The 27,716-nt window shown below is 50.0% G+C and overlaps 1 protein-coding gene across 1 annotated transcript in view; it reads right to left on the bottom strand.

The window, feature by feature from the left end:
- The window catches only part of MMP12 (matrix metallopeptidase 12), a 44,859-nt gene extending 20,975 nt beyond the window's left edge, over nucleotides 1-23,884 (bottom strand). Inside the window, exon 1 of the mRNA XM_045486604.1 lies at nucleotides 23,703-23,884. The gene's annotated coding sequence lies outside the window, so the exon portion shown is untranslated. The remainder of the gene's footprint in view (nucleotides 1-23,702) is intronic.
- Nucleotides 23,885-27,716: the final 3,832 nt, after the last annotated feature.

Here is a 27,716-nt window from a genome sequence, read left to right on the forward strand (position 1 = left end):
AAGTTCTGCCTCCCCTACACCACTAATGTGGACTTAGTGGGTTTCATCTCAACTTTTAATCTAGTCCGTTGGTGCCAACGACGTGCCACATCCTTGTTGAATCTGCCCAAACAAGTTACGTGGCACAGAGATCAGGATTTATGTGCTTTCTATGTCCAAGTTCTTTACATAATACTTTTTTTAAGTTATTTATCTTGAGAGAGAGAAAGCACGGGGCAGGGGCAGAGAGAGAGGCAGAGAGAATCCCAAGTAGAGAATTTCTGTGCTGACAGGGCAGAGCCTGACCCGGGACTCGATCCCACGGACTGTGAGATCACGACCTGAGCCGAAATCAAGAGTCGGGCACCCCCTGAACATAATTAATTTAATGGCTACTGGAATTATACACCGAGAATGAGAACTGCCACCTGAAATAAAAATAAGCCAATATTTTTCATTTTATCACAAGGAAATTTAAATGTTTTTCTCTGATTATATAATAACGCATGCGAGTCATAAAATATTTGAACTACAAAAGATATAAGGAAAAGAACGGGGCTCAACTTTGTGAAACATGAAGAATAGAACATCAGTCAACGTTCCATGCGTGAGATCACTGCTACTGTAGTCGCTGTGCTTTGCATGTCTCCGTGCGTAAATGCACATGCAGCTAAGTCCATTCAGAAGACTTCATACCGTGCATGCAACTTATATTACGGACACCTTCTTTTTTCAGGGCAGGGGACTTGTTTGTTAGTGTGTTTCACACGTGTGCCCCTTGTTTCTTCTCTCTCCACTGAATAACTCACCTCTTCCTGCTCTCTGGTTCCTCTTCATTCACAATCCAGATACAGACTTCTATATTTTTCCTTCTATATATATTCTGTATTTTTCCTTCTTGATCATATTGTATCGTTAAAAAGCCATTCATGAATCAGGCAGCGTCCCATCCAGCATGTAGAGGGGAGCTCTACAGAAGAACTCTGTCAAGCTACAGAAGAGGAAAATGTTTTCAGGAGTAGGAAAAAGGAAATTATTAGCAAAGGATGTGTTGTTTTAGGCGAGGTTGCCTTCCTAGGGGTCGAGGGGCAGATTACCTCCTTGTGTTGACCAGGACATTCCAGGCTGGCTGGTTAAGGTCACACTCCGGGCACACTTCAAACTGTAGTTAAGTTAGGTATTAAGTCTGAGTTTACTGAGTGAGGTGTTAGTGTAAGCAATGCCATTGCCACTGTGGGCCTGTGGTTTGCCTTTTAACAGAACACACACACATCTAAGGGAGAAGGAAGTTTGTCATGATTTGTTCTATGAAATGGAATTATATTACATTTCTCTGATTCTTGCTTTTCTCACTAATGACTGCCACACAGAAACACCTCCAAGGCCTCCAGGATAGATTCAGACCGCCCTTAAAACATCCCATTACTATACTCCGAAGTTTAGGTGCACTGCACTCTTCAAGGCTTTTCTCACTGGCACATGTGTGCTCTGTTTCCAGCTCTTCCCTCCACAGAAGGGAAGGGGATCCTAAATCCACAGTACTGGAGCACTTGCCTTCCCTCTGGGTCACAGATTTGGGAAGTAATTTCTGTTCTTCTCCATATGGCTGTCTAGTGACTTTCACGGAGCAGTGGCTCAGAACACTTGGAGATTATGAGTGTCTTCAAAAACCTCTGATGTGGGTTTGTATATACAATGGAATACTACTTGGCAATGAGAAAGAATGAAATCGGGCCATTTCTAGCAACATGGATAGAACTGGAGGGTATTAGGCTAAGTGAACTAAGGCAGAGAAAGACAGATATCATATGTTTTCACTCATATGTGGATCTTGAGAAACTTAACAGAAGACCATGGGGGAGGGGAAGGGGGAAAAAAGTTACAGAGAGGGAGGGAGGCAAACCATAAGACACCCTTGGATACTGAGAATAAGCTGAGGGTTGATGGGGGGTGGGATGGAGGGGAAAGTAGGTGATGGGCATGGAGGAGGGCACCTGCTGGGATGAGCAATGGGTGTTGTATGGAAACCAATTTGACAATAAATCATATTAAAAAATAAATAAATAAAATAAAATAAAATAAAATAAAATTCAATCACTAAAAAAAAAACCTCAGCAAAGTGATAAAACCTCTTAGGAAAATGTACTCAACTTTTTAAAATTACTTATAATTTTAGTGGCCTTGGTCCCTGGTGAAGAATTCTTGAAATTGAGAAAAATCATGCACAGCAAAGATGATTCTACCGTGGTCCTAATCATCCCCTAAATCTCCAGACCTCTTCCTTGTGATGGTGGCCTGTAGCAGATGATGGGCTCGTAGCACAGAACAAGCAGACAGCTGAGAAGGCGATGCCCACCCCCTTCTCTGTAGAAGGAGCAAGGGACCTCACAGGCCATTGGACAAATGTTCCTGCACATCCTGACATGTGTGAGCTTAGAAGCTTCTAGCAGGCGATTGCTGCCTTCCATGCAACCTGATTAGTAAGCTCTTATCACTTGCGGGTCCCTTTATTCTCACAGACTGTCATGCCACCTGTCACTGTTGATGTTGTTTCGGTTCTCATTCTGATAGCGACAATGGGCATAATGACTCCTTAAACCCAGATCATTCAATGATGTGTAGGGGACAAGGACAGGTCCCCCCGACAGTGGTCACTTTGACATGCAGATTATTTTGAGCTGAAACGATCAGAAAGAAACGTTGACCTTCCCCCTCACTGCCTAAAAGAATAGAGAGGAGGACCTGTTCCAGGAAAAGAACAGTCACCACACATAACCACGTTACAATATGAACGAGTGACAGTGGACAGGGAGGAGCCCGGCGAGGTCTATTTGTTCAAAGCCTTCTCTGCGTCCCACTCTTTCTGATCACCCAGCAAATTCTGTTAGTAAACATGTCCTTTTTTTCATCCTCCTGTGAATTCATTCCTCCCCTTTGAAGGCCCCACCTCTACTGCCTTCTGCTTTTCCAGGATGATGTTTATACCTCACTGTGCCTGACTGCCTTTAGAATCTCATGTCTGTGTGGGTTCCCCACACAAACGAAATTAAATTTTGTTTTCTCCTGTGAATCTGTCTCTTGTCAATCTGATTCTTAGTCCAGTTGGAAGAATCTTAAATGGCAAAGGAAAATTTTTCTCCCCCACAGATGCACACAATCTGAATTCCCCACACCTTTGATGCTTTGCCTGTTGGCTGGAGTTCTAATGGCAAAACGTAATCCCAAACTCCAGCCAAGAGCTGCCTTCACCCCCCCCTGTTCCCATCTCCATAGGACAGGAAGAGCACTGGTATCACACACTGATGGGTGAGAGACCAAGAGCCTTCCTGAGTACCAGCCCCTGTTTCTGTAGTCACAATCAACAAATGGACTGGAGAGGCTAAGGTCAAAGTACTAGACTCCATGTGTCACCTCTTCTGTATGTTTCCCCTTCCTCGGGTGTCTCTTCAAAGGTAGAGGCTGGCCCAAGGCCATAGGGCATCAGGGACAGACCAGGTCAGATGTTCTACTGAGCCACGGATGGAACCCTGGTATCCACATGTGGTATCACCATTGGAGTATCGTTTGCATTTAAGCACTATGTAATTTTCAATAACAAATGTCCTCTAAGTCACAGTTTGGTGGGATCGATCATTACTTTACAATGAAGTGAAGGGAAGGGAAACTTCTTCCTCTGACCTTCAAGGTCTTCCAGCTGGACTAAGAATTAAATTTACATGAGACAAATTAACAATAGAAAAAACCAGTTGTATAACGTGTACGTGGAGGCCCAATAATGAAATTGAGACCCAGAGAAGAGACCGATGCAGACAGCTGTCGTAGTTTCGAGACAAAGAAACCATAAGTCTGTGAGGCATTGACCGAGAAAGGAAAAATGAACTGTGGGATTTTTAATTAGTAAGGAATCCTCAACAGACTTTGGACTGGGGGAGCACATCAGTAAAAAGTAACAAGGGTTGTTCACACAGCCTGCTTGGCTCTAAACGTCCCATCTCTGGTGATGAGGATGTGTCTTTACGTCCTGGTACAAGGACAGCAACTTTCACTTGGAGATGTATTCCTGTGTCCAGGGCGGCAGAGGAGGGTCTCGGTGTCCTTCCTGCACAGGCTATCTCTTAAGTAACTTATTTCAAATAACTGATATGCCAAAGTGACACATTTTGGGGCAGCCTGCCCTTGGCCCCCACATAAGAAATACACAAAGAGAAAAATGCCACCTACCGGGGTCTAAGGTGGCATAGTATTCAAGAAAACAGCGACCTCCTCACCCCAAGGAGACGAGGTATCAGTGGGGGACCACTGAACTGGTGATGTGTGACGAGGAAGGGATCCCTCAGGTCACCCACCATTCAAGCACACTAATCTGCAGCCTACAGCCGGGGTAAACCTGACGTGAAGAAGGCACAGAAGAGGAGAGACGACGAAGGCCAGGAGGGTCCCCAGGGAAGGAAGGGAGCAAGGAACCCGGGAAAGTTTTAGAGCTAATGGCTGTGCAGATTCTATTGCTAGATGAACCTTGATCGAGTTACCTTAGGCACCACGTGAGGGAGAGTGGACAACTCAGGGGAAACCATTTTAAGAAAGCAAGTTCATGTCACAGGCTGCTGACGACAGGATATCCCAATTCCCCAAAACCCCATGTCAGAAGATGGCACACACGAAAGTTGCCACTGAGTGGATTTTAATGAGTCAACCAAACGTTCCTGTAAGTCTGGTACCGAAAAGTAACCCCAGATTCCCTGCTATACTCATACCCTGGGAAAACCCACTATTTTGATAGATCATATTGCCGTTTTTTGACCTACTCCTCCTAGTTTTCTGTGGGGAAAATCTGTGCGGTGAGCAAATACTCTAATTTCAGCTTCTCTTGTTATCGTTGGCACCGAGGCGGCAGCATCTGGCCGGGTTTCGACAGTGACAGGGATCCCTTCACATTTTCCTTGTTATTCATGAGTGCCAGCACCTGGCTGACCTCGGCTCCTCCCGGGGCCTCTCCTGCCTCCCAGTCCTTGGCATATTTGCCCCTTAGCATCTCCCTTTGGCTTCCCTGGGAGCTCAGACGGAGGAAAGCCCACGAAGGTGGGAAAGAGGGACACTGTTGGAGCGAGTGAGGACCCAACATTCATGAGGGGGTTCTGTGCGGCAAAGCCTCGACCGGACACTGTAAACACGTCATCCTGTTCAAGCCCGTAATGACCCCGAGAGAGTGATGTTATTCCCATTTTGCGGATGGGTTCCACAAAGCTCGGAGAGTTTTAATAATGTGCCAGCGGTCAACCAGCCAGTGAAGTGGAATTAGGATGTGGTGCGTCCCCATTGACCGAGCCCAGAGTCTGAAGCCTGGAAAGCTGCCTCGAAGGTTCTGTCCTAAGTCTGCAACCGTTCTCCTCATCAGAGAAACAGAGACGGATTCTCCCGGTTTGTTGTGTTCTTGTTATTTTTTTTAGAAGATGCTGTATCCAGAGCAATTTTGCTTTTAGATAAAATTTGTATTGCTATGTAATATATGTACAGAGAAAAGTATCCAAATCCTAAATCTCAAATGATTGATCTCAAAGTACCACTCATGTAACCCTAATGGGGCCATTTAACTTATTTAGTGCTTTTTTCTTCTGAAGTTTCTTAAATTTTCTAGCTATTGACTATTAAGTGACTTTTTTATTAGTGAGACGGATTCCCAATTTTCCTCACAAAGGAATCTGGCCCGTTCACATCTGGCACCAACGACAAAGTAGCCATTGCACAATCAGGGGTTTTTATGCCTCTATCTCAAACAACTGTCTCCTATGTCTCTGGCCAGGAAGATGCCATCTCACCACTTGTGTCACAGCCCTGAACACACATTCCTCCCATCATCACCGCATATGCTCGGGGGGATTGAAGGAATATGTCTGTGCTTTGAACATTCTTTCATGGACTTTTTTTTTAAGTTTATTCCTTCGAGAGAGACAGAGAGAGCATCTACAGGGAGGGGACAGAGAGAGAGGGACAGAGAGAGAGGGACAGAGAAAATGCCCAACAGGCTCCACACTGTCAGCGCAGAGCCCTCCCCACATGGGGCTTGAACTCATGAAATCACGAGATGATGACCTGAGCCAAAACCAAGAGTCTGAGGCCTCACCTACTGAGCCACCGTGGCGCCCCTTTCAAGGACATTTTAGCGTTCCTCGGTGGCTCTCCAGGCCTAAATCTGAGAGCTCTCCCAGAGGCACCACATTCCCACCACCAGAGCTGACTCTGGACAAGGCTGGGGGCTTTGCTGATGTGTTCACTGATGCACCTGTTACCCTGAGGACGAGGGGCTGCGGTTCAGGGGACACAGGTCCAGATCGAAACCCAAGCAGTGCCCCCACATGCGGGGTGGAAGCAAGGGGACGTGTGAGGAAAAGGAAGACACAGCTACATGACCTGGAGGAAAACCATTTCCTACCGGGGCCAACGGACTGAGCTGTTCTGTGTTACACGGTGATGACTCCTGGCTGCTCCTCCAGAAAGCCCACAACCGCCAGTCCACGATCAGCATGTCTGTTCTCTCATCAACTTCTCAAGAAGTTGCTTAAAATGTGGTCACCGTGGCCAGTGCAGGGGTGAAGGCGAAGGGCAAACAAAGCCGTGTGGCCGTGTGGTGGCAGTTCTTCCGCTTTCCCAGTGAGCAGACCAGCGCCGGGTGCAGAAGACATGCCTGATAAATATTTGATGAGGGAGGAGATGAGGGCAGGACACCTCCGTTCACCCAATCTCAAAATCTTCCATTTATTTAGCTGCGTATTAACCTCAGGTCAGCAGACGGTCCTCCCACTGGCTCACCACCGCCCTGAATCAATTTCCAGGCCTGGCCACCAAACATCCTGGTAACCATGTGCATCTCAGGCCTCCCTTCGTCCCATCTGGTCCACACGCTTGTCATTTTATACCTGGAGTCTGGACCCTCTTCTAACTGGTCTTTTAATTCCATTCTCTGTGTGAGACACGGTGTTGCCAGAAAGTTCCCACGGTCTCCTTTTTACGTGGTGTCCCCTTTCTCAAGATTAATGCATCAACTAAAAGGGGCTATCTCGGAGTAGGGGGGATTACAGCTGATTTGAACTTCTTGCCTTGGGCATTGTTGTGCTTTCCAAATTTTCTAGAATACAAGTTTTATTTCAAAATTCCAAAGTATATATTTTTTAATTTTTTAAAAATGTTTTATTTATTTTTGAGACAGAGAGAGACAGAGCATGAGCAGGGGAGGGGCAGAGAGAGAGGGAGACACAGAATCCGAAGCAGGCTCCAGGCTCTGAGCCATCAGCACAGAGCCCGATGCGGGGCTCAAACCCACAGACCGCGAGATCGTGACCTGAGCCAAAGTCAGACGCTTAACCGACTGAGCCACCCAGGTGCCCCATACTGTTTTTTTTAAAAAGGTAATATTCTTTCAACCACTAATTTCATAAATATTTGCTGAGTGTATGCTAGGCCTGGTGTTAGGTTCTGGGGACACAGTTCTTGCTCTCAAGGGGCTCACGGTGTAATGAGGGAGGCTGTCCTGGGGTAAATGCCCTGGAGGCCCTGTGGGGATCAAGCAGTGAGTATGTTGTTGTGGAGCCTGGGAAACACACAGGAGGGGCAGGAAGGGCTTCCCAGAGGAAGTGTAAGGGGAGTCTTAAACCAGGCGAGCATATAGATGGAAAGCAGGGGGGCTGAGGCAAGTGAACTGGGAAGAGAGTGTGCAAAGCCAGAGAGAATGGCTGGAGCTGAGGGGAGTGTATGCTTATGTATGTGCAAGCATGTGTATGCATGCTTGCATGTTAAGTGTGTGCATGCATGCGTGCGTGTGTATGTGTGTGCATGTGTGTGGGTGTATGTGTGCATGCATGTGTGTTGGGGAGGGAAGGTATCTCTAGGGATGGGACTGCAGAGGAAATCAGGAGCCTCGATGATGCAACGGCTCCAATTCAATCCTAAGGGCACTAGGAGGAAATGAAGAATTTAAGCAGAGGCAGGAAAGGGTTGAATTTTCATCAGAAATGTCTTTCTGGTAGCTGCATAGAGAATGCATGAGAGAAAGATGGAGCTGTAGCCCAGTTTTCCAAGGTCAAATTTCTTGGTCATTCAAAGTATGACAAAGACATCTCTCTGATCTGGCCCCTCCCTTCTTTTGCGGACTTCTTCCACATGACCCAGGAAGGGTATGAAATACTCACCTGAGATGGGGGTGTCCCCAGTGGTGGGTGTGGCGGTCCTGGGTGATTTCCTGGGGGTGGGGGGAAAGCTTCCTTTCCATCTAGGTGAACCCCTAAATACTTAGCAGAGGATCACCCTATTAGTTCACAAATTATACTCCCTCTTAAAGGCTCATTCCTTAATGTGAATCAAAGCTTTTATCATTTATTTTTACTTCAATTTGAAACAATCTTAGATTCTTTTTTGGTGATTCGATAGATGCTTTTTTTCTGCTTTAGTCCTCTTTTGTCCTAGCCAGAGGACAATGATGACGTGGTTTATTGTCCTACAGGACAATAAAACCACCACCATCGGGGTTATCTTTCCTACTGGACAGAAACCACTGATAGTGCTGAGAGGCAAAAATTATAAATTAACACGTTGCTTCTCTAAGCCTAGATTTTAATCAATAGTGAATAACAGTCCAATAAAATTGCATTCTCCTACCTGATTAAATAACCCATGGGCGGACCCGTCACACGATGCCCTGATAGGACACTAAAAGGACATCGTGTCTTCTGCCCGAGTTACAAGTTTTGTCATTTTTTAAAACAAAGGCTTTGTTCCCAGAAAATGTCAAGAGATGAGAATGCCTATGGGTTCTTGGGCCTGTGTGGGAGGCAAAGTGTTGAAAAGTAGGAGCCAGGAGAGCCGGCCGTCCCTGGGAGCTGGGTGTGGGGTGCCGCTCTGAAACTGCCTTCCCGTGTCTAAGCAGCTGTCTTCTTCTCGGTCAGGTGTCCAACCTACACTATGCATTTGACCTTCTCACCCAGTAGCCCCCACCTTCCAAAGGAAATAATAAATTTCACATTATACTTTGAAAAGCACTTAAGAAGGCAACATCCAAAATACACCCAAAGAACCAAAGAAATGAGAAAGCGGACCCGTGTTCGCCCATCTTAGCAGTAAAATAACGGCATCTTATTCCTGGCTTGATTTGAGGGCTACTGGAGAGGTTCAACATTTTTACACTCATGCTTTCCTTTGCATTTCCTGCTCAGGTCGTTAGTTTTCACCTTTCTTTCTTTCTTTCTTTTTTTTTTTTACTGAGTTAATTTCTTTCATCTTACAAACCTGTAAAAGGTCTTTTATAATTATAAAGGAAATGACTATATTCACAGCCAATATTTTCTCCTGGTTATCATTTTGAGTCTATTTATAATATCTTACGGCATTCCAAACAGTGGAGAAGGTTTTTTATGTGATAATACCTGCCCATCTTTTCTCTTTTGGCTTTTAGTTTTCCTACATTGTTTGAGTGCGTCTTCTCCACTCTTAAAGTGACCGGCATATTCTCGTAAACTTTCTTCTAACATCTTTTACATTTGCTTGTATACAGCTCTTACATACGGATCTTTAACCAAAGCTGAATTTAATTCTATATGTAGCATGAATAGGAACCTCACGTTTTGTCTTCTCATAGCCAATTGTTCCAGGATTGCTTTTCCAATTAACCATCAAGTCCCCAATAGAATTAAAATGCCACCTTTGTCCTACACCAAGTTCCCTTGTACGCTTGCCTCTTCTTAACTTTCGTCTTGTTATAGATTAATTCCTAAACTCTTGCTAAAATCCCCATTTTGGACACAGGCCAGAGTTTCTTCAGGTTCCTGTAAGTGTGCATATGATTCACTACTCACAGCTGTCTAGACATGTCCACTGGAAACAAGCCTGGTTTCCCCGAAGCTCTGGGACCATACAGCTGTCCAGCCGAATAACACCGCTGTGGTTCTCGGTTCCACATACATCTCTACGTGGGCTCTTTCTACAGGTTAACCCTTTCTAAACATGACTCAGCTAACGAGCAACATGTTTGAAGGAAAGTAGATAAAACATCAACATCTGGGTTGTGGTTACCAGGGGTGCTGTTTCAGTGTGGACACTGGGTGAATGCACGTTCACTGTGCAATGTTGGTTCCGCACCGAGCACGGGCTGTGTGACAGGTGCTTCCCAGACACTGAGGATATAGCAGTAAACAGAACACACACCAATCCTTACCTCATACCATATACGGTCAAGCACACGGCTCACTTAACATTCACATAAGCATATACCTCTGTAACCGCCTCCCACAGCGAGAGAACGGTCCCAGCCTCCCAGGCTTCCTGTTCTCCCTCCCTCCACGGGAAAGACCCCCCGCAATGTAACTACTACCTGATTGGTATCAGTAAATATTTGTTTCGCCTCAATATCAATAGAATCCTAATATGTACTATCTCGTGTCTGACTTCTCTCACTCATGTTGTCGCGCAGAGCTGAAATTTATTCTTTATGTTGTGTGGTATCCCATTTCATGAACATGTCATCAGTTTTTTTTTTTTTTTTTCAACGTTTATTTATTTTTGGGACAGAGAGAGACAGAGCATGAACGGGGGAGGGGCAGAGAGAGAGGGAGACACAGAATCGGAAACAGGCTCCAGGCTCCGAGCCATCAGCCCAGAGCCCGACGCGGGGCTCGAACCCACGGACCGCGAGATCGTGACCTGGCTGAAGTCGGACGCTTAACCGACTGCGCCACCCAGGCGCCCCCATGTCATCAGTTTTTTAATCTATTCTAGATATGTCATTATGTCCAGTTTGGGGATATGGGGAATAAAGGTGGTATGGACATTCTTCTAAATGTGTATGGGTGATCATATAACTCATCTCATTTCTCTGAACTCAGGAATGGATTGGGCTGGTTCAATTATACATATGGTATATTGATATATACAGTCAGTTATATATAGTCAATTATACATACTATCTATATAGTATCATCTATAACATGATGTCTTGGTGTCTTTTATCATCCTGAACACCAAAAATTTTGGGGGGATGTGTGATGGTATCTGTCCACCTTTTCTCTTTTGGCTTTTAGATTTCCTGTGTTGCTTATAAATCTATCTGTGTGTTTGTACATATAATAAATGTATACATGTGTTATATAAATGACAAAGAATTCATATACAAAGTACATAAAAAACTCCTACCGATCAATAAGAAATTGGTAAGACAATTCAGTTTTTTAAAAAATAGGCAAAAACCTAGGACACTTCACAAAATAGAGACTATCTAAGTGGTCAATAAGCATGTGAAAACCTAGCAGTCGGGAGATGCAAATTAAGATCACAGTGAAAGTACCCAAGCTACCAGGATGGTTAAGATGAAAATGTCTCAACACACTGCCCAAAGCCAGCTAGAGATTTGGAGCACTCCCCATCAAAGCACCACCAGCACTGTTCACAGAGGTAGAACAATGAAATTTGTATGCAATCATAAAAGTCCTCAAATAGCCAAAGCAATCCTGAAAAAGAAAAACTAGAGGCATCACAGTTCCAGATTTCAAGTTATATTATGCAGTGGTAGTGATTAAAACACTACAGTACTGACAACAACAACAACAAAAAAAACGGACACATAGATCAATGGAATGGAAAAGAAACACAGAAATGGACCCATAACTATATGGTCAATTAATCTTTGACGAATAAGAAAGAATAACCAATGGGAAAAAGACAGTCTCTTCAACAAATGGTGCTGGGAAAACTGGACAGCAACGTGCAGAAGAATGACACTGGACCCCTTTCTTACACCATACCCGAAAATAAACTGAAAATGGATTAAAGACCTAAAAGTGAGACCTGAGGCCATAAAAATCTTAGAAGAGAACACAGGCAGTAATTTCTCTAACATCAGCTGTAGCAACATTTTTCTATATAAGTCTCCGGAGGCAAGGGAAATGAAAGCAAACATGAACTATTGAGACCTCCTATCAAGATAAAAAGCTTCTGCACAGTGAAGGAAACAATCAATAAAACTAAAAGACAACCTATGGACTATGAGAAGATATTTGCAAATGACATAGCTGATGAAGGGTCAGTATCAAAATATATAAAGAACTGATACAACTCAATACCCAAAAAACAAAGAATCCAATTACAACAATGGGCAGAAGACATGAATAGACACTTCTCCAAAGGAGACATCCAGATGCCTAACAGACACATGAAAAGATGCTCCACATCACTCATCATCAGAGAAATACACATCAAAACCACGATGAGATACCACCTCACCCCTGTCAGAATGGCTCACATTAACAACTCCGGCAACAACAGACGTTGACGAGGATGTGGAGAAAGAGGAACCCTTTTGCATTGTTGGTGGGAATGTGAACTGGTGCAGTCACTCTGGAAAACAGTATGGAGGTTCCTCAAAAAGTTAAAAAGAGAACTACCCTGCGACCCAGCAATTGCACTACTAGGAATTTACCCAAAGGATACAAAAATACAGATTCAAAGGGTTCCATGCCGTTCCATGTTTATAGTAGTGTTGTCAACAACAGCCAAATTATGCAAATAGCCCAGTGTCCACCGACTGATGAATGGATAAAGGAGATGTGGTATGTATGTACACACACACACACACACACACACACACACTGGAATATTACTAAGCCATCAAAAATGTAATCTTGCCATTTGCAACAACATGAAAGGAGCTAGAGACTATAATGCTAAGTAAATAAATCAGTCAGATAAAGACAAATACCATGTGATTTCATTCATATGTGGAATTTAAGGAACAAAACAAATGAGCAACGGGGAAAAAAGAGAGAGAGAAACCAAAAAATAGACTCTTAACTATAGAGAACACACTGATGGTGGGGTGCCTGGGTGCCTCAGTTGGCTAAGCATTCAACTCTTGCTTTCGGCTCAGCTCATGAGCTCACGGTTTCTGGGACTGCGTCCCGCATTGGGCTCTGCACTGACGCTCTCTCTCACTCTCTCTCTGCCCCTCCTCTGCTCTCTCTCTCTCAAATAAATAAACATTTAAAAAGAGAGAGAGAACACACTACCAGGGGTAGTGGGAGGGGAGGCGTATGGAAAAATAGGGGATGGGGATTAAAGAGTACACTTAAAAAAATTTTTCAAAAGAAGAAAAAGAAAATAACCTCATAGCTCCAAAGGTTGGATATGGTTTGGAATGGTCAGAATCTCCTACTTGCCTGGGAGCTGTGTCAACGGGTACAACCATTCTGGGAACAAAAGTGGTAATATCTATAAAAGCTAAACATGCCTTACAGCTGAATAATAAATAGAATTTTTCAAATTTAAAAAAATACAGTGTATAGTGTATTTGACGTTTACATATCAGGAAGAAAAACAAAGCAGTGACAAAGAGCAGAGAGGACAGGGAGAAGTCTGAGATGTATTTTCAGGGACACGGCATTTGCCGCGTGGCAGGTCTCATGCAAGTAACTGGGTCTATAACAGAGGGACAGGATGAGTCACCTGTTGCTCATGCATTCCCAAGAAGAGACGGCCCATTAACTACCCCTTGCAGCATCGTGGGACGAGTGCTCCTCTCCACCTGGCATGGCTATAAGAAGGGGCATCATGAAGGTCTGGAAAATTCAGTCCAGTCTCCAGTCTGAAACTGTGCAGGAAGGCAGAGCTTTGGAAGGAAAACTGAAAATATGAAGCCAGAGGCAATGTCACGGAGCCTGTGGAAACGTGACAGGCCGCGTCCAATGCTCCCAGGCGAATTTTGACTTTTTCTCAAGGCAGAACTGACACAGTATTATGCTAGAAAACAAACACAATCTTTCTTTCCAAAAGAGGGAAGGATGAAGAAGGAAATCAGTCTTGTCACAAAAGTTTAGGGTCCGATGGCCCTGAGTCATGTGCCAGCCTTTCTAATGTGACAGTGTCGGTCTCCAGGTCTGCTGAGAGCGGCCCAACGCGTCTTGGAGCTGGGTGTCATGCAAAATCTGAGCTGTATCAGCCCTCCCAGGATTGAGGAGCCAGAGAGCGAGCCTTCTGCTAGGCCAGCCTCAAAGGAAGAGAGAACAGGAGCATCCTAGGCTGATCTCCAAACCATACTCTTTGGGAGCTTAAATGTTACCAAGTAATTTTCAGTCAGGCATGCCATTACCCTAGAGCAGTGAGTCAACTTCTAGTTCAAACAGAAAACTCTGGATCCCTGGGACGTGGGGAGCTTCAGTGATATCTGTGATATTTTCTTTCTACCATAAATAGACTATTTAGGGTAGACATAAAATTATAGAAACAATGAATGCAACAAATTATTACAATATACGTTAAATATACGCATCATAATACATATCATATATAAATATATAATAGATTAGTTTTTAGAAAAATAAAGAAAACAAGGGCGTGAGGCAACTACCACAAACTCAGAGTATCTAACAACACGCCCACTGCCTGGGTTTGCAGAATATGAACTGGAGTTTGCCTTTTGTGACAGTGGATCGCGGGTGGCAGAGGCGAGGTCCATGACTGGACAGTGGATGGTGGCGGGACGGAGACCCACGAGGAGGAAGTCGAGACTGCAGAGCGGAGGCTGGAACCCGAAGCCACCGCCCAGAGGTACGAGCACTGGAGAAGCATGAGGAAACTAAGCCACAAGCAAAGTACGATTCAAACAGATGGCAGGGCACTCCTCCACCAGGGCTCCGCTCTCATGTGCCTCACGGGCACCCAGTTGGCCAGGGAGAGAGCTTGGCAAACATGGAAAGCAAGGGCCATAAACACCTGATTACAGGAGATTTATTGAAGGTTCCTGTTTGTATCTAGTTCATGTTAGGCACTGCCAGGCTCTAGCAAACCATGGACAGTAGAAATGAGTGATGCAATTAGGTTGGGGGGAGAAGGACAAAGTGTCGAAAACACCAGTCTAGTCGGCATTTCAAGCATCCCGAATGTGGATTGGAATCGACACAAATGCTCCGTAATCAGCCAGATAAGATTGTCGGGTGGGAAGAACCAATGGGAATTCTTGTCCAGGTGACAACACTCAGACGATGGAAAGCTGTCTTTTTTCTTTAGCTCTTTCGAAGCTCACTTTACGAGTCGCTGGATTATTATCATCCCTGTTGACACGAGGGGGTAGACGAGGCTGAGACCATCTGAGACCGTACCGCCCCTAATTGGCAAAATCAAGGATCTGACTGTAAGGTCTGGTTCTCTTCACTCTTTTGACAGTGGATTATCAAAGAAGAAAACTATATCCATTCACTCAAAGAAATGTTAACGAACGTCCACTACGTATCAGACGTTTGTTTAGGCACTGAGCAGTGGTACGTGTAGGATGCAACCCACTTTTTATTTAGAAATGGTGATCCCTACGTGACTTCCTCACCGTCCTGAAAAAGAGAGTGTGGCTGGAATCAATTTTGAGAATAAAGAGAAAAAAAAAAAGAACAGCAAAAGCAAGCATAGCCTATATATCAGAAAATTTTGTCTATGCAAGGCTATTTTCTAAGTGGAATTGAATGACAGATATATAAATTGTTTGGTGCTGAAGGATGGTTTCTAGAAGCAGTTTACAACATACTGCTGGTTTACAAATTTTTTGTGACATCAAATTTTTACAAACTTATTTTCGTCTCATTTACTGATGTATGATTTTCATACGGTAACATGTGTATTTTGGTGAATTTTGGGAAATGGACACAAAGCAGCACCACAACGAGGACGTAAACCGCTTGTGCGGCAATATCAGCCGGACGGCAGCGGGGGCACCCCCACACTCGCCCTCCCCACCTGCAGACACGGATCCAACACCACCACCCGGGCCAGGTCCGTGCGTGAGAAATCCGGAAGGCAGCCTGCATCCCAGTGAGGGCAAAATTGGCAGGTACTCCCCAGAGGACCCCCCTCCCCGGATCGGCACGGCGGGTAAGCAGAAAAGTGCCAGCTCCCAGCGCCTCCCGTGGGAGAAAAAGACTAGACACTGTTCAGGGGGCCGCCAAGGAGCTGATCTCTGTCTGGCTCCACTCCAAGCACTGGCAGGAAGGGGCACAGGTGTGGGGGCCCGGGAGAAGGAAGGGTGCGGTTGGGACGCTCATCACTACGCCCGCCTCTGGCTCAGCGCCCTCACATCGCAGCACTGGTGCACAAAAGACATACTGATAACTGATGCCCCCCAAAGCACACGCGACACCTGGGCAGCAGAAGCCGTCCTGAGCCACAAGCGGGTTCAGAGGGAACTCGTATCTGAAGTCAGGCGGCCTTTGCTGAATGAGTCTGTCTGCTGACTCCACACACTCTTCCTTGCCTGTCTCTGGTGGACGGAGTCCGGTCCTCTCCGAGCCCCAGGTCCTTCCCCCACAAGACAGGAACGGCAGCAACGTGTACACCTGCGACCTAGGGAAACACGGTTTGCGCTCCTGGCTGGAGCGCAGAACAAAAGCAAATGTAAGCGTCTCATCCGAATCACTGGCTTCAACCCTGCCTGAGCCGGAACACGACCACTAGAATCTGAGAACACGAGCACTCGCCCGTCCTCGCCCCTGACTTTGGCCTCAGAACCTCCAGGTTTGTGCTAGAGTGTGGGCATCTAAAACACGGCGGTTGGCCCCAGGGAATGACCAGAGTTGAGAATCCCATGTTGAAATTCTCGGTTCTGAAAACTTAAATTCTCTAGTGACAGGAGACCCAAGCTTCATCTCTTCTCAGCTGTTTCTGCCTCTTTTCCCAAGATAAGGCAAAGACTTGGGGACAGGTCGCCCGTGGAGAGGCGGGTGACATCCAAAGTGGCTGCAGGGAGCCAGGAACCACGACCCTGGAGGGTCCTGGAGGGTCCTGGGGGGCCCATGACCCGATCCCGCTGCCCCCATGGAGGTGGGGGGCAGTAAGGAGCCAGTGACGAGCATGAAGAAAGACCGAGGTCCACTTACGGGCTTACTCTTACGCACGGCACAGGACTCACAGTGATACGAGCCCCACGGCTTTACGAAGGATGGTTAGGTCTTTGTGACCAAACTGCTGGGCTGAAAACTGGGCAGATGAGTTTGTGGGCAGCTTAAGGAGCGGATTATAGAAGCTCTGTAACTCACATTATGTATGAATTCTACAAAAATAGTCACTACAAACACCCCAAACTATTGTGTCATGCAAAGGAATTAATCTGTTGTCTATATATAGACATGGCTTTTATCCCCCTGTCTTAATTTTACGGTGACCATTGGAGAGGAAGTGAAGCCATTCCCGGACACATGAGCCATTGCTGATAACAGAGTGAATTTACAGTGAAATAGCTGACCACATCTTCCTAAATAATCTGAAACACTCTACAGCGGGTACTGAAGTTTGAAGAGTTCTTATTTTTCCTTCCTCTTTTGCAGAAGACTCCGAATGATCTAATTTAGACTCTTACACCTTTGCTTAGCTGGCGTGGTTTAGGTGGGGATAAGAATAACTACATACATGACTTAAAGCAAGTGGGCCTTCAGCGGGCGAAGGGAGGCCGCAGGTACGGGCTGGGCGCTCTGAATGCCCAGCTCGCAGCCCCTGTGCAGCCAGCGCCCAGCATGGTTTTCTCAGCCAAGGCCGCCACGCTGCTGTGGACAACTGACCTGCCCTTGTGGCCACAGAGGTGCCACGACACTCGTGGGCTGGCAGATGGTCTGGAGACACGGGCACTGGAGGTCTGCCCCAGCGGGGCTCCGGACGCGGGGTGCCCGGCCAACCGGCAGGGTCCCCTCGGAGGGACCTTGGACATGAGCAGCTCAGGTGGGAGTGGAATCTACAGAAGCACATGTCCAAAGGTGAGTGACTCCCTGAACAGCAGGTGACACGGAGTAATGATACCCAGTGACCTCCAAGGAGCCAACTAGCACAGAGTCCTGGGCTATGAAGTGAAATCCCGCGGGGGGAGCACCAGGGAGGATCCAGTGGACGCCCACCTACTCCTCGTCTAAATACTGAGAGGTTATAAATCCGCTCTGATCCCCGCCCGACAGCCCGCGGCAGAGGTGGGCTCACGGGCCGTGGCCCCACAGGTGCCAGCGGCCTGTTGGCACGAATGTGGCGCACGTCTGCTGGGGCAGGATGGAAGCTGGGCTCTGGCCGGGACCCTGGGAGCCGCGGGCCCTGTCCAGACCTGCGATGGGGGCTCACGCGGCCGAGCACTTCGGGCCCCACCCCCCCAGTGCCTCACTTTCCTGACTCAAGATTTCCAGACTACGTGACACCAACAGAGGAGCAAAGGAGAGAAGGTATCTGGGGGCCATCTGCAGAGAAGCACGCATCAGAGACGAGGGGTCTCCCCATCACACGCACACACACAGCCACACCCCGGCCGTGCCTCTCCCAACGCGGGGGCCGCGTCCATGTGAGCGTTCCTGTTCAAGATGCGGCTCACTCAGGGGGTAAGAGACTTTCAAAACACCTTCTAGGGATCTCACGTAGAAAGAAAGCTTCTCTATTTCAGTGTTTCCATATTCAAGACTCCCGACAGCATGGGGCCCGGTTTGGGGCCCAGACGGTGGCACTGGCTGTGCGCCCGTCTCCTCCAGCCCACAGCAACCTCCCCATGAACTAACTCCCTCTCTGGGGTACCCCAGGCTTTCCTGCACCCAGCACTCGGAGAGACCTAAGGACAGGGCACCGGATCATGAGAAGTGACACAGATCAGTTTACCTCTTCCCTGTTCAATTTGTGCACATATGTGTGTGCACACGTGTGGTGTGTGTGAGCATATACACGGCTCTCACCTCCCTGCCATAATCCAAGTTTACGATCTTAGCCGAGAATACGGAATAGAAAACAGGCAATTATATGGGAATGCAAGCTGGCACGGCCACTCTGGAAAACAGTATGGAGGTTCCTCAAAAAGCTTAAAACAGAACTACCTACACCCCAGCAGTTGCACTACTAGGCATTTATCCAAGGGATACAGGTGTGCTGTTTCGAAGGGGCACGGGCACCCCCATGTTTATAGCAGCACTATCAACAGTAGCCAAAGTACAGAAAGAGCCCAAATGTCCATCGATGGATGACTGGATAAAGAAGGTGTGGTATATACACAATGGAGTATTACTCAAGCAATCAAAAAGAATGAAATCTTGCCATTTGCAACTACATGGATGGAACTGGAGGGTGTTATGCTCAGTGAAATTAGTCAGAGAAAGACAAATATCATATGACTTCACTCATAGGAGGACTTTGAGACACAGAACAGAAGAACATAAGGGAAGGGAAACAAAAATAATATAAAAACAGGGAGGGGGACAAAGCATAAGAGACTCATAAATATGGAGAACAGAGGCTTACTGGAGGGGGTGTGGGAGGGGGGATGGGCTAAATGGGGAAGGGGCATTAAGGAATCTACTCCTGAAATCATGGTTGCACTATATGCTAACTAATTTGGATGTAAATTTAAAAAATTAAATTTAAAAAAATGCAAAAAAAACCCACCAGAAAACAGGCAATTATAATGAAAAAAGGAGTCACACCCTTAGCCTGGACCTAAGGTCAGCCGAGGCTTCCCAGGTTAAGGGACATTGAAAGTGAGATCCGGGGGCACCTGGGGGGCTCAGTCGGTTGAGCGTCCGACTTCGGCTCAGGTCACGATCGCATGGTTCATGGGTTCCAGCCCCGCGTCGGGCTGTGCTGACACCTCGGAGCCTGGAACCTGCTTCGGATTCTGTGTCTCCCTCTCTCTCTGCCCCTCCCCTGCTCATGCTTGCTCACTTGCCCTCTTTCTCTCAGAAATAAACATTTAAAAACTTTTAACAAAAAAAAGAATAAAGTGAGATCTGAAGGTTGAAGAGGGAGTCAGCTGGGACAGGACGAATGGCAAGTAGGGGACAGGTGTGGAGTCTTCAGGAAACTCAAGCAAGAATCAGAGAAGCATGGAGGGTGCTGGGAAGGGGGAGGGACGTCAGGGGATGGAGCGCACAGAGCCAGAGACGGCGGCAGGTGTGCGGGGTCAGACCCCGTTTGCAAGCCACGAGGGCGAGTGTGCCTCTAGTCCCGACAGCTGACTGGAACCACCGGTGGGTTTTAGGCAAGGGAGTGACACATCGTTCAAGAAGGAGGAAGTGCCCGGACCCTCCCCTCTCCTCCCCGAACAAAAGCTATGACTAGTGCCTGACTTTGGCCTCTGGGGTTTGCACTCCTGACTAACTTGGAGCGATTTGAAATTGTGCTTTTCTGTGAATTATTAATAAAAGAAAGCAATGGATAGGCCCTCATTTTAAAGTAGAAGGAAGCAATAGTTTCACCTCTTTAGATCATGTTCTAAGTAGAATTAACTGAGCAAGACGATGCCTGAGAAAACAAAAGGTTTTAAAATTCTGTTTTCTGGGGTTTTTTTTCCCAGTGTGTTTTGAATAATCTATATAAACTTGGAAAACCTTCTCCGTTTTTCTGAAAGATTCTTTCAACCTAGAAGGCACTTCCGTCTCATTCACACCCAGCCCTGACATTCACGCGACGAGGACGAAGGAACAGTTTCCACCGACTTGTGGCCGATCGGGACCCCTCCGGCATACGTGTGCACATGTGAGGTCTACCTTCAGGACTATAAGCATGTCCTGACATCGGAGATTACGATGTCATCGGAGGAAAGAAGGGCAGAGGAAGGAAGCCCGGCCAGGAAAGCACCCTCCGGGCAGGAAGCCCCATCTCACACCGCAGGAGTTGTTGCCTCTTGCTGTGAGGCCCGTGGGCGTCCACCGGACGCGAGCCCCTGGGGTGTCACCTACAATCTGCATTCCCGGTAAGGACCCCGTGTGAGACACATGCTGCCTTTCGAAAGCCACTAGCAAGTGTTGCAGGAAACGAAAAGGAAGGAGTGAAGATTTCATTTTCCCATGGTCGAAGCGGAGCGCGGGGTCGGGACGAGAGAGGGATGAGTCAGACTGTGGAGGGAACCACGGTCTTCCGTGGAACCTCTCCCTTCCCTCGGATCGTCCCCTGTTTTAGATGTGGGTCAACCTGTCACGAAGGAAACCCTGATCAAGGAAATTTTCTACTTTTTAAAAACAAATTTTTTTGTACATTTAGTTTTTGAGAGACATAGCGAGACAGAGCACAAGTTGGGGAGGGGCACAGAGAGAAGGAGACACAGAATCCGAAGCAGGCTCCAAGCACAGAGCCCGATGTGGGGCTCGAACTCACAAACCGTGAGATCGTGACCTGAGCCGAAGTCGGACGCTTAAGTGACTGAGCCACCCAGGCGCCCCGGAAATTTTCTACTTTTGATGTCTGTGGCCCTGCTCCTGGGCTCCCACGGAAGCCCTACGTTAACATTTGACATTTTCCAATTTTTTACGTTAACATTTAACATTTATCAAGGTCAAAATGATTCCGTGAAACCTCACAGCACGGGCTCTGTTTTTGCCCCGAGCATACATTGCAGATCTGCTTTTTTATTATTTAAAAAATATTATTATTATTATTTGTTAAAAAAAAATAAGTAACCAAAAAGCAGCATTCTAAACACAAAGGTGAGAAAAACCAAAAACCTCCCTGGCTCCCCTAAGATTACCCTTGAACACACTTGCGCGTATTGAAAACGTAACATAAAGTGTGTAACTTTCTGGAATGTCCCTCGTGAGGGTGGTTTGTAAGTCTTTATGTAAGAGCCATACGGAACCCTGTGCCAAATGTGCCCTCCCGGGAGCCTCTCTTCTTTGTGAAAACCGTGTAACCCAGGCACCTGTCCCTACCGTGGCTCGAAGAACGCTCTTTTCCATTCTCTGTGACATTTTTAGAAGGTTTGTCCCCCGCGGGGATGCAGCAAGGAGCGAGACCGCGGCTGTGAGTCGTGAAGGCCAGCGCACAGGGCAGGGTCGCCTGGATTCCCAAAGGACCCGGATTCTGCCCGTTTCCGACTGGTTCTGCCCGGATGCCTCTGGCCCCTCCCCAGGCCCGCCTCCTAGCAACGCGAGTGACACGCGCGGTGTCCCTGAGGTGGGCATGTCCAGCCCGGCAGTGTCACCCCCCGGGAAGGAGTCACAGTTCCGAGTCCCTCCAGCCCGGCCAGGTGGCATCGAGGCTGGGACCGGGACTCCACCACCCTCGACCCGCAAGGGGACAGACAGCCCCCGAGGGCCTTATCTTCATGTGAACCCCAGATCCGTCTACAACGTGTTGCTTTTGCTTAACATTTCCGTCTGTTCTATGTGCGAGAGTCAAAACAACCCAGTCTTCTCTGTGCACGGAGACTGGCTGTCTACAGAAGGGCCCCACGCACAGCCCAGGTGTTTTTCACAACCCGGGACGTCCCTTAGTCCACGGACATGGGGTCCACCGGACCAGCCACCGAGGGCACTCACCTGAGGGTCATTTTGCTTTCCAGACTTCCTTTCCGCGACCGTCTGCTTCCTTGCCGCCGTCGGTAGCCTGTCCTCCCTCACGTCTTGGCCAGCGCGCCTATAACCTGTGTCAGCTGCCGTTTTCTCCAGGGTAAGGGGGCTTAGTAACACAGCCACCGCCAAAGTCAGACGACACGCGGGACCCAGGACGGACCCTCGGCCGGTTCGCAGCTCGCCGTGTGCCAAGTGTTCCCCAGAAACGGGAATCTTGTGAAGGTCGAAAGGTCAAACAGACTTGGTGAACGGACCCTGCCCTGGAGGGGGGGTGCGTGCTACCCGCCTCCGTGGGGCGGACGCGAAGACACCCCCCTGCCAGCAGTCGCGGGCAGAGGACGGCGCTCCGGTTGGATGTTCTGTGTTTGCCTGCAAACATCCTTCCGCCTTCCAGAAGCAAAACGCAGCCTTCCTTCGTACAGAGCGGCTCTGCTCCCCGCTCCCCGGGGTCACCCAGCTGTGGAACTGAGCGTCGGTTCGGGCCGGGGTGGCCGAGGGGTTCAGGCCAGGAGAACTGGACTCTTCCTGGCCTGTGACTCCCTGGTGGGGCAACGGAGGCTGGAAGCAGTGGGTGGAATCGTCCCTTCGCCGCCCGACAAACGCCGGCCCCCTCCCTCCTGCGTCTCTCAGGACTGTGTGGGCCTTGCCGAGGTGGCGCTGGGGGGGAGGGTCCCAGAGCCTTCCCACCAAGGCCCCCTCTTACCAATGCCCCGCCCTCCACACGTGCCTTAGGGGGCCTCCCGGACGGTGTACAGAGCGGTGGGGGAATCACCCTCCATGCCTCCCAGGTAAGACTGCTGCCCTAACAGGCAAAGTGCGTTTTCTCAGGGCTCACAGCTGATCAGCAGGACGGTGGCCCAGGTTTCCTAACGCACAATCCACTGGTGGACCATTAGGGCGCACGGCCCTGCACGGGTGCTGGGGCTGCGATGTGACAGACCAGGTGGGCAGGGGACAGGGTGGCCCGTCCGGGACCCGCCCGCAGTGCGAAGAACCAGGGGACTGGGCTCCACGGAGCGACGGCAGGTGCAAGGACCCTGAGGCAGACATGAGCGTGCTTTGTGCCAAGAGCAGAAGGGCAGAGGACAAACGAGGGATAAATACTACGAGGCGCGTGGGGTCCGAGGAGCAGACTGGAGGGTCAGGCACCGTCCTGCGGCGCGAAGGCCGGTGTGCCAGCAAGACTGCTGAATGCCCCGGCGCGCTCCTCCAGGAGTGCTGGCCCCTGGAACAAGAGGGGCGACCCAGAGGGTCGCCAGACAGGGCTACACAGGCGGTCCTGGAAGGACTGGGTTTGAACGGCACGGCTCCACTTCTACGCTTTTCTTTGTGTAAGTGCTGACGGCAGAAGCCACAAGGCCTTAGTTCCCAACCGCGCCCCCTCCCCACTCCGTCTGCACAAGACCTTACCAGTCCGGGAGGGCGGGGGTCCTGTGCGCTGACCCTTCGCACCGGGGAGGAGGGGCCTGGGCTGCAGGGGCCGGTTGCCAGGGGAGGTCAGGCCTGGAGACGCTGGGGGCCGGGTCCTCCCCGACTGGGGGTCCTCCGGGGCTCCCCGGTCGGGGTCTCCGGGGCTGCCGCCGCCAGGCGACCACTACACGTGCGGGCAGGCCGTGCGGGCGCCTCTGCTCATGCGCAGTGTCTGGCCCAGCCCCGCCCAGCCCGGCTGTACCGCCTTCCAGGAAATACACCCGCGGGACTGTGAACGCGTTTTCCTTCTTTAGGGTTGTCTTAACCACGTTTCCTCTTCTCTAGCGGACTTCGTTAGGAGCATACAGTATATGGTACGTATAACATACAAAATGCGTTTTCGTTAATTGACTGCAATGCGTTGCTGTGGTTAATTGACTGCACCGTGTTGTTATTGTTAATTGACTGCACCGCGTGATTGTTAACTGACTGCATATGTGATCTATCCTAAGGCTTCCGGGCAATGGTAGGGTATCAGTAGTTAAGTTTTGGGGAGGGGGAGTCAAAAGTGAGATGCAGATTTTGATTAGGGTACCCCTAACCCCCACATTGCCCAAGACCCTCCTCGTCATTCCGAATCTCCTGGATGATATTCCACCCTCCTGGAAGGGGACCTTGATGGTAAAACGCGTGCTCCGGGCTGGTGGGTCAGGTATGTGGACTGCCACAAGAGATGCAGCATGGAGCACGAGTGTCTGGGTTATTCGTGAAGCATTTGCTTTAAAGCATATCTCTGTAATAAAATTGGCTTATGCTGTACATTGGTTTTCTTTTTTCCCAAATTAGTCACTTTTAACACTACAAATGAGGTACAAGCTTCAGCCTGTTCCAGGGCTGTATCGTCTCGGTCCAGTTTGTCTTGGCTCAGCCATCATGCAGTAACAAAACTCGTCCTAATTCATTGTTACCACGAGATGCCCACTCGAGAGTCAGCGGGCTTTCCAGAAATAGGTTTTGCAGGACTGGAGACAGAAAGGGCAGAATATTTCTCACTGTGGGCAATACACCAGGTGCTCTTCTGTAAAGTAAATGAGCCCTAAATGCAGTGGGTGGGCTCGCTGTGTTTCTCTTCCTTCCTATCGGTCAGGGTCTGATAACCTGAGGAAAACTTGGGTTAACTGTGGGAGGAAGAAGCTAACTCATCAGAGTGAGAGAGTGTAACATTAACTTCCCGGGATGGACGCTGACCTCCCCTGTGCATGGAGCCAAGCCCTTAGCTTGCGGAGGATGTAGGATGTACGCACCCCTCCTGTGGCCCACGCTGTGGTCTGGACGCTCCCAGCACCTCCCCTGCCGAGTGCACACACACACAACACGCCCCCGACAACACTCTCCACTTCTGTGCCATTGAATCTGTCCGACTTTGGGCAGATGCATTTCCCAGGTGTCATTTGGGCACAGCTGTCTCCAGCAGGATAAAGAGCTGCAAAGAACAGAGGCCTTCTAGTCTCCAGGACCCTCATGCCCTCCACCCCCGGGACCCCCCGGGTCCTGGGAGCAAGCCCCTCCTCCAGGCCACTGAGCCTATATATACACACAAAATATACGAAGGTCTTTCCGAGTTTGAGCCAGGAGCCTGGGAGGCTTTGCAGTCAGTCTGATTCTCGCACAAGTAGAATGACTGCTAGATTCGACTGGCCCTGGCCTGAAAATGATGTTATCCAGTCCCCAACTCACCATCATCCTTGGGATGGTGGCCATGGGGACCAGCAGCCATGAGGACCAGCACCCATGGGGACCAGTGACCATGGGGACCAGCAGCCATGGGGACCACCGCCCATGGGAAACAGCAGCCATGGGGACCAACAGACATGGGGACCAGTGACCATGGGGACCAGCAGCTATGGGGACCACCACCCATGGGGACCGGCAGACATGGGGACCAGTGACCATGGGGACCAGCAGCCATGGGGACCACCGCCCATGGGGACCAGCAGCCATGGGGACCAGTGACCATGGGGACCAGCAGCCATGGGGACCACCGCCCATGGGGACCAGCAGCCATGGGGACCAGTGACCATGGGGACCAGCAGCCATGGGGACCAGCAGCCATGGGGACCAGTGACCATGGGGACCAGCAGACATGGGGACCAGTGACCATGGGGACCGGGAGACATGGGGACCAGCAGCCATGGGGACCACCGCCCATGGGGACCAACAGACATGGGGAACAGTGACCATGGGGACCAGCAGCCATGGGGACCACCGCCCATGGGGACCAGTGACCATGGGGACCAGCAGCCATGGGGACCACCGCCCATGTGGACCGGCAGACATGGGGACCAGTGACCATGGGGACCAGCAGCCATGGGGAACACCCCCCATGGAGACCACCGCCCATGGGGACCACCACCCATGGGGACCAGCAGCCATGGGGACCACCACCCATGGGGACCAGCAGACATGGGGACCAGTGACCATGGGGACCAGCAGCCATGGGGACCACCGCCCATGGGGACCAGCAGACATGGGGACCACCACCCATGGGGACCAGCAGACATGGGGACCAGTGACCATGGGGACGAGCAGCCATGGGGACCACCACCCATGGGGACCAGCAGCCATGGGGACCAGTGACCATGGGGACCACCACCCATGGGGACCAGCAGACATGGGGACCAGTGACCATGGGGACCAGCAGCCATGGGGACCACCACCCATGGGGACCAGCAGCCATGGGGACCATCGCCCATGGGGACCAGCAGCCATGGGGACCACCACCCATGGGGACCAGCAGACATGGAGACCAGTGACCATGGGAACCACCGCCCATGGGGACCAGCAGACATGGGGACCAGTGACCATGGGGGCCAGCAGCCATGGGGACCACCACCCATGGGGACCAGCAGACATGGGGACCAGTGACCATGGGGACCAGCAGCCATGGGGACCACCGCCCATGGGGACCAGCAGACATGGGGACCAGTGACCATGGGGACCAGCAGCCATGGGGACCACCGCCCATGGGGACCAGCAGACATGGGGACCACCGCCCATGGGGACCAGCAGACATGGGGACCAGTGACCATGAGGACCAGCAGCCATGGGGACCACCGCCCATGGGGACCAGCAGCCATGGGGACCAGTGACCATGGGGACCACCACCCATGGGGACCAGCAGACATGGGGACCAGTGACCATGGGGACCAGCAGCCATGGGGACCACCACCCATGGGGACCAGCAGCCATGGGGACCATCGCCCATGGGGACCAGCAGCCATGGGGACCACCACCCATGGGGACCAGCAGACATGGAGACCAGTGACCATGGGGACCAGCAGCCATGGGGACCACCGCCCATGGAGACCACCGCCCATGGGGACCACCGCCCATGGGGACCAGCAGCCATGGGGACCACCGCCCATGGGGACCAGCAGACATGGGGACCAGTGACCATGGGGGCCAGCAGCCATGGGGACCACCACCCATGGGGACCAGCAGACATGGGGACCAGTGACCATGGGGACCAGCAGCCATGGGGACCACCGCCCATGTGGACCGGCAGACATGGGGACCAGTGACCATGGGGACCAGCAGCCATGGGGACCACCGCCCATGGAGACCACCGCCCATGGGGACCACCGCCCATGGGGACCAGCAGCCATGGGGACCACCGCCCATGGGGACCAGCAGACATGGGGACCAGTGACCATGGGGGCCAGCAGCCATGGGGACCACCACCCATGGGGACCAGCAGACATGGGGACCAGTGACCATGGGGGCCAGCAGCCATGGGGACCACCGCCTATGAGGACTACCACCCATGGGGACCACCACCCATGGGGACCAGCAGACATGGGGACCACCACCCATGGGGACCAGCAGACATGGGGACCAGTGACCATGGGGACCAGCAGCCATGGGGACCACCGCCCATGGGGACCACCGCCCATGGGACCAGCACCATGGGGACCAGCAGCCATGGGGACCAACACCATGGGGGCCAGCAGCCAT

This window comes from Leopardus geoffroyi, chromosome D1, assembly GCF_018350155.1.
Source record: "Leopardus geoffroyi isolate Oge1 chromosome D1, O.geoffroyi_Oge1_pat1.0, whole genome shotgun sequence".
NCBI lineage: Eukaryota > Metazoa > Chordata > Mammalia > Carnivora > Felidae > Leopardus > Leopardus geoffroyi.